Below are 17,651 nucleotides of genomic sequence, written 5' to 3' on the forward strand. Positions count from 1 at the left end.
TACTTCACTCTCAGCATTATTATAACAACATAGATAGGTTAACAGCATGTATAAACTTAGCATAAATTTCATCTCTTAGGTGATATGATTTAGGTTCAATTAAAGCGTAATGCATTAATGGTCAACACTGTGCTATGATGCCTCATATCTCTTCTCAAAGCTTATTTGGCTTTCCCCAGATCACCCCAATTTGACTCCAACCTCCTGTATTTGGTCAAAAATAGTTTTTGTATGACAGAACTTATTGTATTTTTGTATTTTTAGATTCAAACATATATAGAGGTTGAACGTTGGACTTACACTTAGCAACATGCCTTTCATTCAAGATGAGACAGAATTTGCCAACATCTTTGTAGTTCTTGTTGTAACCCTCTTGTTTGATAAAATATTTAAAACACTTATCAACTTTTGGTTTATTTATTCATTCTTCCCCTTGTTTTTGATATTTTCTCAAATTTTCTAAAAGTATGTTCTTTGTCATATTTAAAGATGTTTCATTTTGGTTGACCAAATAACAGCAGGCTCGTGTATGACTGGGTAATCACTTTTCTGCCATATCATTCGGAGAGATTTATCTTGAGACATGCAAAGAAAACTATGCATCTCCACATAAAGATTAGCATATTCATTATGTTTATATCAACTTAGATTTTACATCATCATGGGAAAGCAACCATACATGTTAATGACTATACTAAGGTCTTTTTAGCCTATTAATTCCATATGATCAGCTAAGTAGTCAATGTACTATCATTTCCTAATAAACATAGTTTAATATTCAATCACCCCAATATCTCTTCATTGTCAGGTTAATGGCTATCCTGTTTGACCAAGAGTGGTCAACAGGACCAAACATACATGTGAATATATGTCCTTTCAAAGTCAGAGCTATTGACATAGTTTTAAGTGAAGGAATAAGAAACAAGTCATAATTGCCCCAAATGCATTCAGTTTTCAGGTCAATGGCTATCCTTTGAATCGATAGAGATTTAAAGACCAAACATACACAAGTGCATGTCCTTTCAACTGGGCAAATGACATAGTTTTCAGCAAAAACAATTACTTGAGACTTCTCTTTAAAAATCCTTCTAATAAGCTTCTTAAAAGCTTGAACTGAATAATCTTATCATATCTCTACACCATTAATCAACTTGCTCATGTTTTGATCAAAATAAAGTATTTATGCAAAATTCATTATAAAATTCATTAAATCACTTAATTTTGACTTAAAACACATTTTGACATAAACAGTTGAATCACATAATCAAATCTTAATCATTCTTAACATCATCAACAAAAACAGACTGTACTAACATTCAATGTCTATCCTATCTTAACAACATCAGAAGATCAGATAAAGAACATATTCAAGTAACCATAAACATGTGATTACTCATGACATCAGACAAGCATTCAATTTCACCCAAACAAATCAAACTACTTATCATAACATCAGATCAGTTAACTTGATAGTCAATAATTATCATCAATTTCAAACAAATTGCACAGATAGTTACTTAAGCACCTATCAGCTAACTTCATACCAGTAACATACTCAAAACATATTCAATCAACATTCAGTTGAAACATATTCAAAACATTTTCAATCAACATTCAGTTGAAACATATTCAAAACATATTCAATCAACATTCAGTTGAAACATATTCAATCAACATTCGTAAGGTGTAACCTCTGTCAAAATAATCAGTTAGCACAGAGAGACACACAACCAGACACACATCCTTAATCAGATTTCATCAGAGTTGATTATTCCCAGGGCTTTCAGAAGAAAGTTGAACCTTGTTCTATCAAGTGGTTTGGTGAATAGGTCAGCCAAATTGTCACTTGTATCAACACTTTGAATTTCAATCAAACCTTTTTCACTGCAGTCTCTAATGAAATGATGTCTGATTTCAATGTGCTTAGTTTTGGAATGTTGAACTGTATTTTTAACAGTAAAATATGCTGTATTATTGTCAATAAGAATAGGGGTGTTCAAGAAATTCAAACCATTGTCCAGCATCTGATTTTGAATCCATAGAACTTGTGCAAAGCAGGCAGATGAAGCAACATATTCAGCTTCTGCAGTAGAGATTGAAACTGTAGTCTGCTTTTTACATTGCCATGACACTAGCCTTTCACCCAAAAATTGACATCCTCCTGAGGTTGACTTTCTGCTCATGTTGCAGCCATCATAATCACTGTCTGTATATGCAATCAGATCAAAAGCTTGGTTCTTTGGATACCAAATCCCTAAGTCTGGTCTTCCCTTCAAATATCTGAATATTCTTTTCACAGCATTCATGTGGGAGACTTTTGGACTTGATTGGAATCTTTCACACACACATACAGCAAACATGATATCTGGTCTTGTTGCAGTCAGATACATCAGAGATCCAATTTTAACTCTATATTCATGTTCATCTATAGGATCCCCTTTTTCATCTGCAATCATCTTTTATTTGGTGTCCATTGGAGTTGAAGCAATCTTGTAGTCATGACAGTTGAACTTATTCAAGATGTCCTGCACATATTTGCTTTGATGAATGAAAATCCCTTCAGCTTTCAGTTGAACTTGAAATCCTAGAAAGAAGTTCATTTCTCCCATAGAACTCATGCTGTATTTGGACTTCATTACCCCTTCAAAATCCATACACATTTGTTCATTTGTAGAACCAAAGATGATGTCATCCACATACACTTGTACTAGAAGCAAGTCTGATCCCTTTCTTTTGTAGAAGAGTGTCTTGTCAATGGCTCCTCTTTTGAAACCATTTTCAAGAAGATGATTTGATAGCTCATCATACCATGCTCTAGGAGCCTAATTCAATCCATAAAGGACTTTGTTTAACTTATATACCCTGTTTGAATACATTGGATCCTCAAAACCTGGAGGATGAGCAACATACAGCTCTTCATCAATCTTTCCATTTAGAAATGCAGACTTAACAACAAGCTGGAAAACTTTAATGTTCTTTGAGGCAGCATATGCAAGGATAATCCTGATAGCTTCAAGTCTTGCAACTGGTGCAAAAACTTCCTCAATGTCTATTCCTTCTTCTTGAAGACATCCCAGTGCTACAAGTCTAGCTTTATTCTTAATCACTAAACCCCTTTCATCCCTTTTGTTTCTGAACACCCATTTGGTTCCAATTGCATATCTGTCAAATGGCTTATCAACAAAATCCCACACATGCAGATCTCTAAATTGTGCCAATTCCTCTTGCATCGCATCCACCCAACTATTATCTTTTAATGCTTGTGCTATGTTCTTTGGTTCTATTTGGGATAGAAAAGAAGAGTAAAGACAAATGTTTGCAATTTCAGAATGACTTCTTGTATCTCTTTCATGCAAATCACCAATGATGTTTTCAGAAGGATGATTCTTTTCCACATAAGGAGTTTGAATAATCATATCTGTAGACATAGTTTTGTCAAGATTTGACTCATTGAGTTCTGGTTCATCAATGATCAAATCAGTCTCTGCATCATGAAATTCTGGTGCTTCATCATTATGTTGTCTTGAAGTAGATGCACCATTAATTTCTAAGTTCAATCTTTGAAATAGATCTTGAAATCTTGCTGTAGATGCAGCTTCTTCTTCACTTGCTTGGTTGCTTGTGTCACCATCATTCTGAACTTGATCATTTTGTGCATCTTGATTGTCTTGATTGTTCTCAGTATGATTATGTTCAACATTGTGATTGTTTTCTTGATTAGGTTCACCAATATCACATGAGGAGTTCTTCACTAAAGTATATTCCTTTTCCTTTTCAGCAACCTTCTTCCATAATTCTTCCAAGTCCAATGACTTCTTCTTTTTCTCTTCAAATTCACTGGTCTTGTAGAAAGATTCATCAAAGTCTTCAGGATAAATTTTGAAAGACCTTATTAACTTCTCTTGATCAAACAGCCATGCTGCACCATCAACTGTATTGAATTGATTCTCATTAAAAATGATGTCAGAAGACTCTATAACACTCAAGTGATCTTTTACATAGACTCTGTAGGCTTTTGAGTGTGTAGAATATCCAACAAAGAAACAATCCAGGGACTTTGTTTGAAACTTGTTCAAATAGTCTCTTGTGTTTAGTAGGAAACATTTGCATCCAAAGGGCTTGAAAAACTTAATGTAAGGCTTTCTGTTGTGAAATATTTCATATGGAGTTTTGTTAAGCCTTTTGTTGACAAGTATCCTGTTTTGAACATAGCAGGCTGTATTTATAGCTTCAGCCCAAAAAGTGACAGACAGATTAGCATATGCTAACATGGTTCTTGCAGCTTCAATAAGTGTTTTGTTTCTTCTTTCTGCTACACCATTTAGTTCAGGAGTTCTAGGAGCTGAGAATTGTTGTTGTATTCCTTTTGGTTCACAGAATTCTTGCATAACTCCATTCTTGAACTCAGTGCCATTGTCACTTCTCATCATCTTGACTGTCTTATTCAACTTGTTCTCAATCATTGTTACACAACCTTTAATCAACTCTGCAGTTTCATACTTGGTACTTAGGAAATAAACCCAAGTGTATCTTGAATAGTCATCAATGATCAACAGACAATATCTTTTCTTCCCAATACTTGGTACACTCACTGGACCAAAGAGATCCATGTGAAGTAATTCAAGTACTTGATCAATTGAGTTGATGAGTTTTGACTTATGAGTAGATTTGTGTTGTTTTCCCTTTTGACATGAATCACAATGATCTTCCAACTTGAATTCTCTTGTAGGTATGCCTATGACATGCTCACCTTTTACAAGTCTATTCATGTTCTTCAAGTACACATGACACAGTTTCCTATGCCACAATTTTGACTCATTTTCAGTGGCTTTGGAAACAAAACATGCATCTCCCCTTGAAATAGCTTATTTCATATTCAATTCATACAAGTTACCATTTCTTGGTGCCATCATCATAATCATTTCAGGTGGAATTACAAACTCAGGTTATAAAATGAAACAGTGTAAATCATTAAAACTGACTTTGTAACCCTTATCACACATTTGTGATATACTCAACAGATTATACTGAAGACCTTCAACATGAAATACATTATCAAATGAGACTTTCCCATTTGTTAAGATTCCTTTTCCAACAATCTTTCCACCATTCTCATCACTCCCAAACGCTACTGGACATTCATACTTCTCTTCATAATTGACAAGAGATCTCTTGTCACAAGTCATGTGCCTAGAACAACCACTATCCATATACCATATGTCATTTAGAGGAGTGGACTGTTCCTGCACATACAAAGAAAATTTGATTAGTTAAGTGATGAAGTGCAAGCCTTATCAACTTGCAGTAAATCAGATTCAGTTTCAGACACAGCTTGGGAAGTGAGTGTTGTTGGTTTAGGATCTTCATGAGCCAATTCTAAGTTGTCTGAATGATCAGTTTCATAACCACACTCTCTTGGAGTTTTGACAAGTGAGGTTGGGCAATGGTATTCATCTGAGTCAGTGGCATACTCCTTTATGACATACTCCTTCTTCTCAGAGTAGTCTCTCACATCAGCAACTTGCTCAACCTTGCTCTCAGTCTTAGGTTTCCAAAGGAAACCATGTGGTTCATATCCATGTCTTAGTAAAAACTTCTCATCACCAGTGAGTTCTGTTGGTTTATTTCTGGTATGTGCGTCTTTTCTTCTTGTCTTCTCACTGCTTGATGATCCTTGAGAGCTATCAGATTTGACTGACTGAGTATCTTGCTTGATTTTCACATACTGATAGTTCTTTTTGGTCCATTTCTCATTCTTCTTAGGAGATTTACTTCTTCTTGCTACATCAGCCACTTTCTTTTCAATCCTTGTCTCCTTTTCGGATTTCTTCTCTTCTTTGTTCATGGTTTCATTTCCACACACCTTTCTTTTTCCCAGATATTCATCATATTTCTTTTTGTACAGGACAAAGTCTTGCCCATACTTTGTTCCATCTGGTACATGGAATGGTTTGAATTTGAATCTTTCATTACATGAATCTGTGTGGTGACCATATTCATCACACCTTTTGCACCAAACCTTGCCTTTGAATATTTCATATTCTTTTGGTTTCTTGTATCTTTCACTTGGCTTAGGTGTCTTGACTCCTAGAGTCTTCTGATTCTTTAAGCCATCAAAATCAATTGAAAAAGGAACAAATTCCTCAATCTTGATGTCTTGTCTTTTAAGTTTGCTTTTGACAAAGACAATTTTCTCCATAATCATAGGTTCTTCATCACTGCTTTCTCTAACCCTTGACTGTCTTTTCTCATATTCTTCCACAGTTTCCACTTCTCCAACATCCAACATCTCATGACTAGAAAAGATTGGATAAACTGGGATAAAATTTTTTGTATCAATTTTTTCAGTCAACATCTTCTTTTTGTTGTTCTGCTTTATCTTACCCAATACAGCCTTACTTGGTGGTCTGACTGCATTGTAGTTTATCTTCCTCCTTTCACAAATATCAAAAGAAACATGTTCTCTTTTCATTTTATCATTCTGTTTCTTCAAACTTGGTGGGACTGGTGGATACTTTCGAAGTTTATCAACAGATTCAGGTTTCTTATATTTTCTTCCTCTTTCAGCAACTTTGATTTCATTTTCAGTAATTTGATCCCTCAAATCACTCAGATCATCTTGATCCAACTCAACTGAATCAAAGTCATCCTCAGAGACTTGAACTCCAATTGACTTATTCTCTTTTACTTCTTTCTTAATCACAAACTCTCCTTCTTCATTCACTTCTATCTTTTTGTACAAATCAACAAATTCTTCCTTGTCTTGAAAGACATCTCTGAATTGTTGCAAGTATGCATCTCTTTTCTCTTTATCAACTTTTGGCATGAAGTTGTTGAATGGAGGTGGTACTGTTATGTATTTGTCTTGTTCCTTCACCTGGTTCAGTATACCACATATGATGCCTGTTGAGATCAAATTCTTCAAAAATTCAGTTTCAACCATTAGTCTTGTGTTTTGCACCTTTTATTCAACCAACATCTTCTTTAATCCATCAATCTCAGTGGTGTATCTGGTTTGAGTTCTGTAAATGATCATGCAATCATCTTCAAGGCTTTTAATGTTTTCATCACTGATCAACTCACTTGCTTCATACTCATTGATGATGCTTTGTTTTCTAAAACACTCACTTTCCAGCTTGCCTACCTTTTTTTTCAATTCATTGATAAGTTCATTTAAATCAACTGTAGGAGCAGAGTGTACATGAGATGATGATCCTTTTTCTTTCTCAATTATTGCCATGAATGCCACATTTGCTTTCCTGATATCATCTGCAATGTCCTCTTCATGATTGCTCCAATCAAAATTTCCTTCATGTTGTGTAGTCACTGCCACATTTCCTTGATTTCTGATCTGATTTTGATTTGCTGGAACAGTATTGTTTGGAACATTTTGAGCTGCTTGAAGGTTTTGATTGTTATTCATTTGAAAACCTTGAGTCTGTTGCATACTTTGTTGTTGGTTATTCATTTGTGGCTGAAAGTTGTTGAAGTTGGGGTTGTAATTGTTTTTGTTAAAGTTGTTCATTTGACTGTTGTTGTTGTTGAATCTTGGCTGATTTAGTTGGTAATGTTGCTGACTTCTTGGTTGATTTTGTTGATATTGATGCTGACCTCCTGGTTGTTGATTCTGGAATTGATTCATTTGAAAATTTCTTGGTTGATTGCATTCTCTTGCAAAATGACCAGGTTGCTGACAATTGTAACATATTGCTTTTGACTTATCAAATCCAATCATGTCATTAGGACTAGAAACCAGAGACCTACCAGTTCTGTTATACACCTTTTACTTCTCAACCCCAACATGGCAGCTTGCCACTTCAAATCCATGTCTTCCAAGCCATCTGCATCAATTTGTTCTAAATCATCTTGTACCACACTTTTGTGAATTATATTCTTTGCAACAAATGCATGTAACAACATTATGTTCAGCTGGTTCTTCAATAATGGGAATTTGCTGTTGGTTCTTGGTAGACAGATTTCCCATGGGTGCAATCAATGCATTTGAAACATTGAAGCAGGGTCTATCTTCTTTAATCATCTCATTCTCTATCATTTCATGTTCTGCAGCCTGAAGAAAGCATACCACATCATCCAATTTCAATTCATTGAAATTTTGCTTCTGAAGGATGAACTTGCAAGCAGTATACCATTCTTTTGGCATTGAGTTGAGTAACTTTGTATTCAAATCAAAGTCAGTCATTACATAATCAGTTGTCCTCAACTCATTCACAATACTTAGAAAACGTTCTATTATTGATTTCAACCTTTCTCCATCCCTATACTTGAATATTTCTAACTGTTGCTTCAATCTTTGCTTCTTTATTTTCTTTAGTTCAGTATTCCCTTCTTACATTTCAAGGATGGCATCATACATTTGCTTGGCAGTTGTGTGATGAGCCACCTTGGTTAGAATCTCCCAAGACAAACCTAGCTTAATCATAGCTAAGGCTTTGTCATCCACCTTTCTCATTTTTTCTCTTACAGCAGCAGTTGTAGTAGCATTTGCACCTTCTTCAACAGTAGTTTGTGGACCATTTTTGATGGAGTTCCACATATCAATGTCATTGTTGCATACGGCTGCTTCAAAGAGTAGTTTCCATTTGATAAAGTTTTCCTGTCCATACAACCTTGGTATCTTGTTAGTAGACACCTCTTGTTCATCATATCCAGACATTTTGAGAAATTAAAAATCAGTTTCCTTAAAAAAAATTTCAAAATAATCTGATCTGAAAACAGAATGCTCAGATCTGATGTGTCTAATGTGATTAGAACAAGATTTAGATATAAAGATTAGAACTTTAATTGAAATAAGGAAGAGAAAACACCGGTAGATTGTAGATCTGGAAGAAAAATGAAAAACAGGGCTGCTGACGTCACAAATAAATGGAACAGAGGTCTGCTTACGTCATTCTTCTTCAAATCTTCAATCAGCAACAATCTTTCAAAAATAGCAGTAACAAGCTCTGATATCACTTGTCGGTCCCCTCGATTTCACCTGGATCTTAATTAATCATGTCATAACTCACACAGATTGATGTGTCGACAAGAGAGTAAATGACGGGTTGCTAAATTTAGAAAGATATCCGTTTGTTAAAGGCGGAATCAATAACAAACATACGGTTGCAATGAATAATCAAAGATAGAAACCACACTCAGGATTCACTCAAAAGATTTCCATTTATATAATATTAATCATACAAAAGGATAATCGATTTAGGGTTTTCTCGGAATCCTAGGATTGCCGTCACTTTCTAGAAAATATTCATTCCTATCCGAAAGTGTTCACTGTCGCCCTCTTTTCTTTTTTTGGCGGCGTACCCCAAACAATCTATTTATAGGCCTGCCAACCTAGGACAGCTGTCATTCCTTCTACAAACCCTAAATACAGTCATACATATTCAAAATAAACTAAGTGTTAAACAAGTCTTCTGGGTAGGCTTTGCATCAATCTTGTCTTTCTGAGTATGCTCGGCCATCCTTTATAACTTGGTAACATAGAAGTGTGCTCGGGAACAGTTTCCGGGTAGACTTTACATAAAGAGTATTTCACTAAGTAAAATACTCACCGAGTAGACTTCATTCTTCTAGAATTTGCCAGACTTTGCCCGACAACTCCATACGAGCAACCTTGTTCTTCAATGATCCATTTCAGCCCTTTGCTATAAAATAACTTATTAGCAAAGTGTACTCGGGAGTACTTTTCCTTGCTCGAGCAGAACCTTGCCCGATATTACTTAGAGATATTCCTTTAGATTATCAAGCATACTCGGGCCATACTTATTAATGAATACCTTGCCCGGTCTTCCAATCACTTGGCTTCTTGGAGTTGGTTAACCAAACCTTACTCAAAAGAGTAAAATACTTGGTTCTGAAGAACAGACTTGCTTGATAAAGTGAACCTTGCCCGGATTTACATAAACTAGTGAACCCTACTCGGAAATACACTAATTTGCAAACCCTGCTCGGATAACCATTTAAGAAGACTACTTGAAGTAACCTTGCCTGGTAGGCAAAATATCGTACTCGGCTAAGTAAAAGCTTGCTCGGAGGTCTAAGGTGTGCTCGGATCCATTACTTATCAAATTCAGAGGAGGTTGAGAAGATTCCAATCTTCCACGTACTTCATTTATGTCAAATCTTTGACTCAACAATCTCACCTTAGGTCAATTTCTTGACCAACATAGTTATGTGATATGTGTAGGTGAATAGCTAATAGATTAATGAATGAAGTGTTTGAGAAATGATTAGTGCAGAGTAACAACCTGAGAGGAAATTACATAAACACTTGTTAAATTATGCAGGCCAAACAACCTATATATAGAAGACGAATGCCATTCATTACCTATTCAGTAATGAATGGACTTTATTCGTCTTCATTACAATAAGTTAACTAGAATCGGATACATCTAGTTGGATGCATTGCTATTCAGATCAAAGCATATGCATTTCGGGATACCAACTTATAATCCAATAGTATCCAACACGTACTAAGTAGCAGGTCTATCCAGGAGGCCAAGGATGAGAGTAATGCAATCTTTGAAAAAGTTTACCTTCCAAATGGAAGTAAACATGAATAATGTAGAAACTGTATATGAGGAATAATTAAAGGAAGAATCAGAGAAGGATCCAGAGGAAGAATCATCTAAAAAGGAAAGTGATGATAACGAACTCCCATATGTCAGGATTGTATTATACCTCGAACACAAACAATAAATCGCCAAGAACACTACGAGATACAAAAGATGTAAAGACCCAAATATTCTAGCTGGCGGTATCGACTAAAACCTGGATGTTGCTAGATACAGAAAGAACACAAGACAAACAAACACACGAATCACTCAAAAGATTTTCATTAGAGTATTAAAAAAGATTGAATTGGATATGCTTTAGGGTTTTAGGTGGAATGTTATGTGTGGCTTCCTTCGGTACGAAGAATAATCAGTATGTACCAAAAGGTGTGTAAATAGCCGTTGTAGGCTAATTGGAAATTACTAATTTGTTTGATTTTCTGATACTAGGGTAAACATTAAAGAATGCCTAGTCTATCGATGAACCTTCGTTGATGTTTGATTCTAGTTGGATTATGAGTCTTTGTATTTATCGTTTTGTGTTTATCGTTTAATTTAATGTAAAAGATTTTATTAATATAAGCTAGTTTGTTAGAGGAATTGTCTAGTTCGTTAAGGATGCTTAATGAACTAGACCTTAAGTTAAGTTCCTCCTAATTCGTCAAGGATGTTTAGCGAATCAGGGGGTGTTTCGTTAGGAATGTTTATTTAGTGTATTGTAACGAAATGGGTGGATAGTTCGTTACGGAATGTGTAACGAACTAGACCCATCTTCCTATTTATAGAGGATTCATCCTCTGTTTATTTATGTTTTGGTAATTAACGTATTGAAGCTATGCCCAAGTTTCCTCTCGATCCAAACTTCATTCTCTTAATCTATTCCATATAATATATACTATACACACCCAATACAACTAATAATATATACATAACATATAAGAGCAACAATGAACTAGATCCGTTTATTGATTAATTAATCCTTAGATTTGAGATCTGAGGGTTTCACAAGTGGTATCAGAGCTTTGGGGATTCGATTGCTCTTAATTGGTTACTAATTCATTAATTAAGGACTGATTCGTATCATTTTAGTATTATTTTGTTTTGTTTGTGTTTGACTAGATTTGGTGTGAATTTATTGGGATATGGATTGATCTGGATTGGATCTGTGTTAGTTAAGGTATCGGGAAGGTGTTGTGGTTTGGAATTGGTAACTGGATTGGTTCTATATTGAAATTGGTTGGATCTAGTTTTGCCGAAAACAGAGTGGTTGTTTTTGGTAAAATTGGTTATGTGTTAGGGTTAATTGGTTTTGAAATGGTTTGATTTGTGTTCGCGTTGAGATTCCGAGTAATTCGAGTCATTATTTGGACGATTTGGTTGAGTTTCGAGAATGTATAACGAATTTGAGACTGGGTTTTCATGTTCTTGAATCTAGGAATTTTTCCAGATTTTTGGAAATTTAGTTTGAAGATTTGAAGATCCTCATCTTTGCTTGAAGATTCGTTAAATTGTCAACTAGTTCGTTAATATAATTTGCCAATTCGTGATCCAATTCGTTACAATTTCTTATTCGTGTCTTCCAATTCGTGAGACACGTGTCCACTTCATTAACTTTAATTCTAACAACCTTTTGCCACGTGGCAATAGTTGTCAGAGTTTGTTATAACCGTTATAACAACCTGTTTCGTTATAGTTGATTCATTATCAACTATAGCAAGTTCGTTATCTTAATTCGTTAAGTTGAGTTTGTGATTCGTTAAACTTGACTTAGTGATTCGTTAAGGGAACTCAGCAATTCCTTACCATAATTTGCTAAGCTTTCACTTGTTTGGTTCGTTACTTGATTCGTTAAGGGAACCACCCAGTTCGTTATAACCTATTTCGTGTGACACTGTTCCAGATTAGTTAAATTCCCAGGTCCGTTAAATCTATTCCTGATTCATTACTGTTCACAATCCGTCAAAGTTACTGTTCATAGTTCGTTAAAATATTTTCAAATTTAACCCTTGAAATTTGATTGACTTGTCATTTTTCAAAATAGCTGGTATGCATGCTTTAGCTTCCCAAAACATGTTAATGCAACAAATGTTGCAACTGGACGCCGAGATCAGTTCACATTCAAAATGTCCACGTTTAATGAAATTTAGCGATTTAGCTAAGTGGGAACCTCGTTTTCGTGCTCATCTAGGGTCAGTTCACCCTGATTATTCGTATTGCTTGGATGATGTATATACCTTTTCGATGATTGGAGATGAGACTATCGGATTTTCACCCAAGGCCATCTCTCAATACTCTCAAGAAGAAAATAAAGCATTAGAGATTGAAACAAAAGCCTACTCTACTCTTACCATGGCATTACCCAAAAACATCTTTCACCAAGTTGGTAGCATTAAGATTTTTGCTTCATTATTCCAACAAATTCGTATGAGAAGTATGGGTAACACCGCTGAAAGCAAGAAAGTAATGCTAAAGTTTCAATTTAGAAACTTTAATTTACTTAAGGGTGAGACTGTCGAGGGGATGACAACAAGATTTAATCATCTGATAGCCGAGATGGACAAGATGAAGTTGGAACCTACTCAGATTGATAAGATTGATACACTCAAGAGTGCATTACCGAGTTCTTATTTCACATTTTTAATGGTATTGAAAGAAAACAACTACTTCAGTAATGAAGATCTGACCGCAACTGAATTTATACAAAAGATCGAAGCTCGTGACTATGATCTTAGATGTCAGAAATCTTTTAAGGATAGTCAAGATCCGGCGTTTTATGGTGAAAGTATGCCTCTGAGTTCGACAATCTCTCCAATCACTTCATTTTTTACACAAAGTTCAAGTGAGAATGCGACAACTATCTATAGTGATCCAAGAGCATGTTTATATTATGCTAGAAGTTCTGGGTCACCTGGTGCTTCTGGTTCATCTAGTGGATCTGGAAATTCATCCAATGCAAGTCCATTTTCATCTTCATCGAATATAAACATGAAAGAAGCTGATCAAAACTTTGCTTTCTTGTCTTCCTTCATGACCTCATATGAGAATCTGTTTAGTAGTCAGATTGCTACTAGTGATTTGACTGATGAAGATTACGATCAAATTGATTCGGATGAGTTAAAGCTTATGGATTTGAAATGGAACATGGCGATGATTGTTCGAAAGGTTAAAAGGTTTTTGCAACGAACCGACAAAGATATTCTTGCTTTAAACAAGAAGGTTGGTTTTGATAAACTAAAGGTTAAATGTTATAATTGCCAAGAGTCCGGCCATTTTGCAAAGGAGTGTGATAAGCCGAAGAAGGAGTATACTGGTCCTAGAAATCAAGATCAAAATTCATCGAGTAAAAATGGGAATGATGCTGTTAAAAGTTCTGGAACCACATCATTTTCTTCTGGGTCACAAGCTATGCTGACTAACATGGATGGAACTGGCTGGTCCCAAAGACTCTTGTGCAATGATAATCAAGCCAATTTGGTTATGTTCAAGACAAATGAAGTTTTTCAAGATGCAAGCAGAAGTGAGCTGTCTTCTGTTAATGATACGAAATCAGATTCTGATGATTCATGTGACAAATTTACAACCACTTTTGCTTGCATGGCTAAGATCAATGAAGGTACATCCAAGACCGTGTCTGGTGAAAACTGGATAATGGATAGTGGATGTTCTTGTCATATTACTGGAAATCTCGATCTCTTAACAAATGTGAGAAATATTCAAGGAGGTTATGTAGCTTTTGCTGGGAATTCTGGGGGTATGATAACACAAAAGGGTGAAGTTTCAAATGGTCACATTACATTTGAGAAAGTCAACTATTGTGACAAGGTGGACCATAATTTATTGAGTGTGTCGCAAATCTTTGACAAGAAGGACACAACTATATTTTCTAATAAAGAATGTCTGGTTTTAAAACCGGCATACGTCATTCCTGAGGACATGGTTTTCATGCGATCAACTCGATTGAATGATATTTATGTCTTGAATATGTCTTCTAAGGCGTCAACTTCCGTGTAAACATGTTTCATTTCAAAAGCAACTGAAAAAGACTCTATTCTATGGCATCATAGGATGGGTCATATTCATGTGAGGAAGATGAATTATTTAATGGCGAATGATTTGGTCAAAGGGGTTTCTTTGAAGAATTTTAAATTATCTGATCACTGTATTGCTTGCAAGAAAGGCAAACAGAAGAAAAGTCATATCCGGCTAAGTTAATGAATTCCCATTGATACTCCTCTTGAATGACTTCATATGGATCTTTTTGGTCCTGTGAATCGTGCTAGTATCTCTGGAGATGGGTATTGTCTTGTTGTTACCGATGATTATTCAAGATACTAATGGGTTTTATTTATGAGTTTAAAAGATCAAACAGCTGTTATGGTGCAAAACTTAATCACTAAGATCGAATCACTATACAAGCAAAAAGTGAGGAGAATTCGAAGTGATAATGGTACTGAATTTAAGAACATTGTATTGGATTTCTTTTGGGTTCAAAAAGGAATTCACCGAGAATATAGTGCACCTTGTGTACCGCAACAGAACGGCGTTGCTGAAAGGAATAACAGAACTTTGATTGAAGCTGCTAAAACTATGTTTGCCGATTCTAAGCTTCCTGTCCAATTTTAGAACGAGGCGGTGAACACAGCTCGTTATACGCTTAATCGGGTTCTAACTGTTAAGAGACTCAAGAAGACAAGTTAGGAGCTTTTAAACAACCGAAAGCCTAACTTTAAGTACTTTGAACCACTTGGGTGTCCCTGTACGATGTTAAAAGGAGATGTGGGTATATTTGAAGAAAAAGCCGCTGAGGGTTATTTTTTGGTTATGCTTCTCCAAAGAAAAGGGTATTTAATGTTACTTCTGGTTGTGTGAAGGAATGGTACCGTGTGGACTGTCAAAAGTACACCACACCTCCTCAAGGAAAAGGTCCTGACTGGATGTTTGATTATGATGGTTTATTTAACTCGTTTACACCATCAACTGAGCAACCAGATGAAGACCTTGTTCGTGCATATTTTTAAGATCAATTGGTCATTCCAACATTTTCAAGTTATAATGATGTTGAACCTCCAACTGTTTCTCCAACTGAAGATCCATGTGATGATCCTCCAGCTTCTTCTGATAATGTTTCTACTTCTTCTAAGGATACTCCTGATGTTGCTGATGCAGTTGAAAGTGATGATTCATATCAGCTGGGAGAATATTACACTAATTTATTCGACAATGTTGTTGTTCCTAAGAATCCCACTCGTAGGATTCATACTTATCATCAAAAGGAAAACATCATTAGAGAACTTTATGTGGGCGTTCAAACAAGTCATCAAGTTGCTTCGTCGAATGAAAATAATGTATTGTGTTCTTATGCGGATTTACATTCATCAGGAATCGTAAATCTTGCCAAATTCACTTGTTTTCTATCCCAGGTTGAGCCGACGACGACTCATAAGGCACTCGAAGATCCTTCGTGGGTAGAAGCCATGCAAGAGGAATTGCAGCCGTTTGCATGTTTGGGTGTTTGGGATCTTATCGACAAACCCGCTCGAGTCAAGAAGCCTATTCCGACTAAGTGTGTATTTAAATGTAAAAAAAGAAGATCATGGTGTGATCATGAGAAACAAGGCACAATTAGTAGTGCAAGGTTTCCATCAGTAAGAGGGTATAGACTACACTGAAGTATATGCTCCGGTTGCATGATTGGAGTCTATACGAAACTTTCTAGCGTATGCAGCTTACAAGAATATAAAGGTCTATCAAATGGATGTTAAAAGTGCTTTTCTCAATGGTGAAATACACAAGGAAGTGTTTTTACAGCCTCATGGCTTTGAAGATCCTGATTATTCGGACCAATTTTACCGATTAAACAAGGCCCTATATGGTTTACATCAAGCACCGAGAGCTTGGTATGGCACGCTTTCCGAACATCTGACTGATAACGGCTTCAAGCAAGGGACTGTCGACTGCACTTTATTTTATAAGAATATTGGTGATGATCTTGTCCTCGTTCAGATTTATGTCGACGACATTATCTTTAGGTCTACAAACGACACGTTATGTAAGGAATTCGAGAAGTCCATGCAAACAAAGTTTGAGATGAGCTCGATGGGAGAGATGAACTTCTTTCTAGGGTGCAAGTTCACCAGTCTACAAAAGGATTCTTTATTCACCAGACTAGGTATGTGAACGATGACTTGAGCCGATTCAAGATATCTGCAGAAAAATCCTTTCAACTCCTCTACCCGTGGGTCACAATTTATCACCGGATGAATTGGAGGACACCGTTGATCCTACCCTCTATCGTTCTATGGTTGGATCTTTAATGTATCTTACGGCTTCTCGCCCTAATATAATGTTTGTTGTTTGCTGTTTGTCTTTGTTAGGTACCAAGCTAGTCCCCGAGTGACTCACCTGGCAGCAGTCAAGCGTATTCTTCAGTATCTGAGGGGAAATCCAGACACCGGGTTATGGTACCCCAAGGACGATAATGTTGAGTCAAGATTTGACCTACATGAAGTATAAGGAAGATTGGAATCTTCTCAACCTCCTCAGAAATCGCTAAGTATGGAAATTCGAGCATACTTGGATTTCCGGGCAAGGTTTTCTTACCCGAGCAAGGTATTATGTCCATCGGGCAAGGTTATCTTCTATAATTCTTCTTTAGTGTATATCCGAGTAGGGTTCACTATGTCAAGCAGGATTGTTCTTCATAGCCGAGTAAGGTTTACCCCGGGTAAGCTCTTGGCTAATCAAGCTCAGGAAGCCAAGTGATTGGAAGATCGGGTAAGGTATTCATCAATAATACAATGGTCTGAGTAATCTTGATGTGATTAATGATATATTCCAATTAATATCAGGCACGGTTTAACTCAATCAGGGTACAGTGCTACCGGGCACACTTTGCTAATAAGCTAGTTCCTAGCAAGGAGTTGAAGAGACCATTGAAGAACAAGGTTGCTCGTAAGATAATGTCGGGCAAAGTCTGATATGAACAAGAAGATTGAAGTATGCTCGGTGAGTATTTTCCTTTGGAAAATACTCTAAGTAAAGCCTACCCGGAAAAACTGTTGCCAAGCACACTTCAAGGTTACT

Source organism: Bidens hawaiensis, unplaced genomic scaffold, assembly GCF_021521415.1.
Source record: "Bidens hawaiensis isolate Kalapana, Puna unplaced genomic scaffold, B.hawaiensis_p1.1 tig00010545_1, whole genome shotgun sequence".
NCBI classification, from domain to species: Eukaryota; Viridiplantae; Streptophyta; class Magnoliopsida; order Asterales; family Asteraceae; genus Bidens; species Bidens hawaiensis.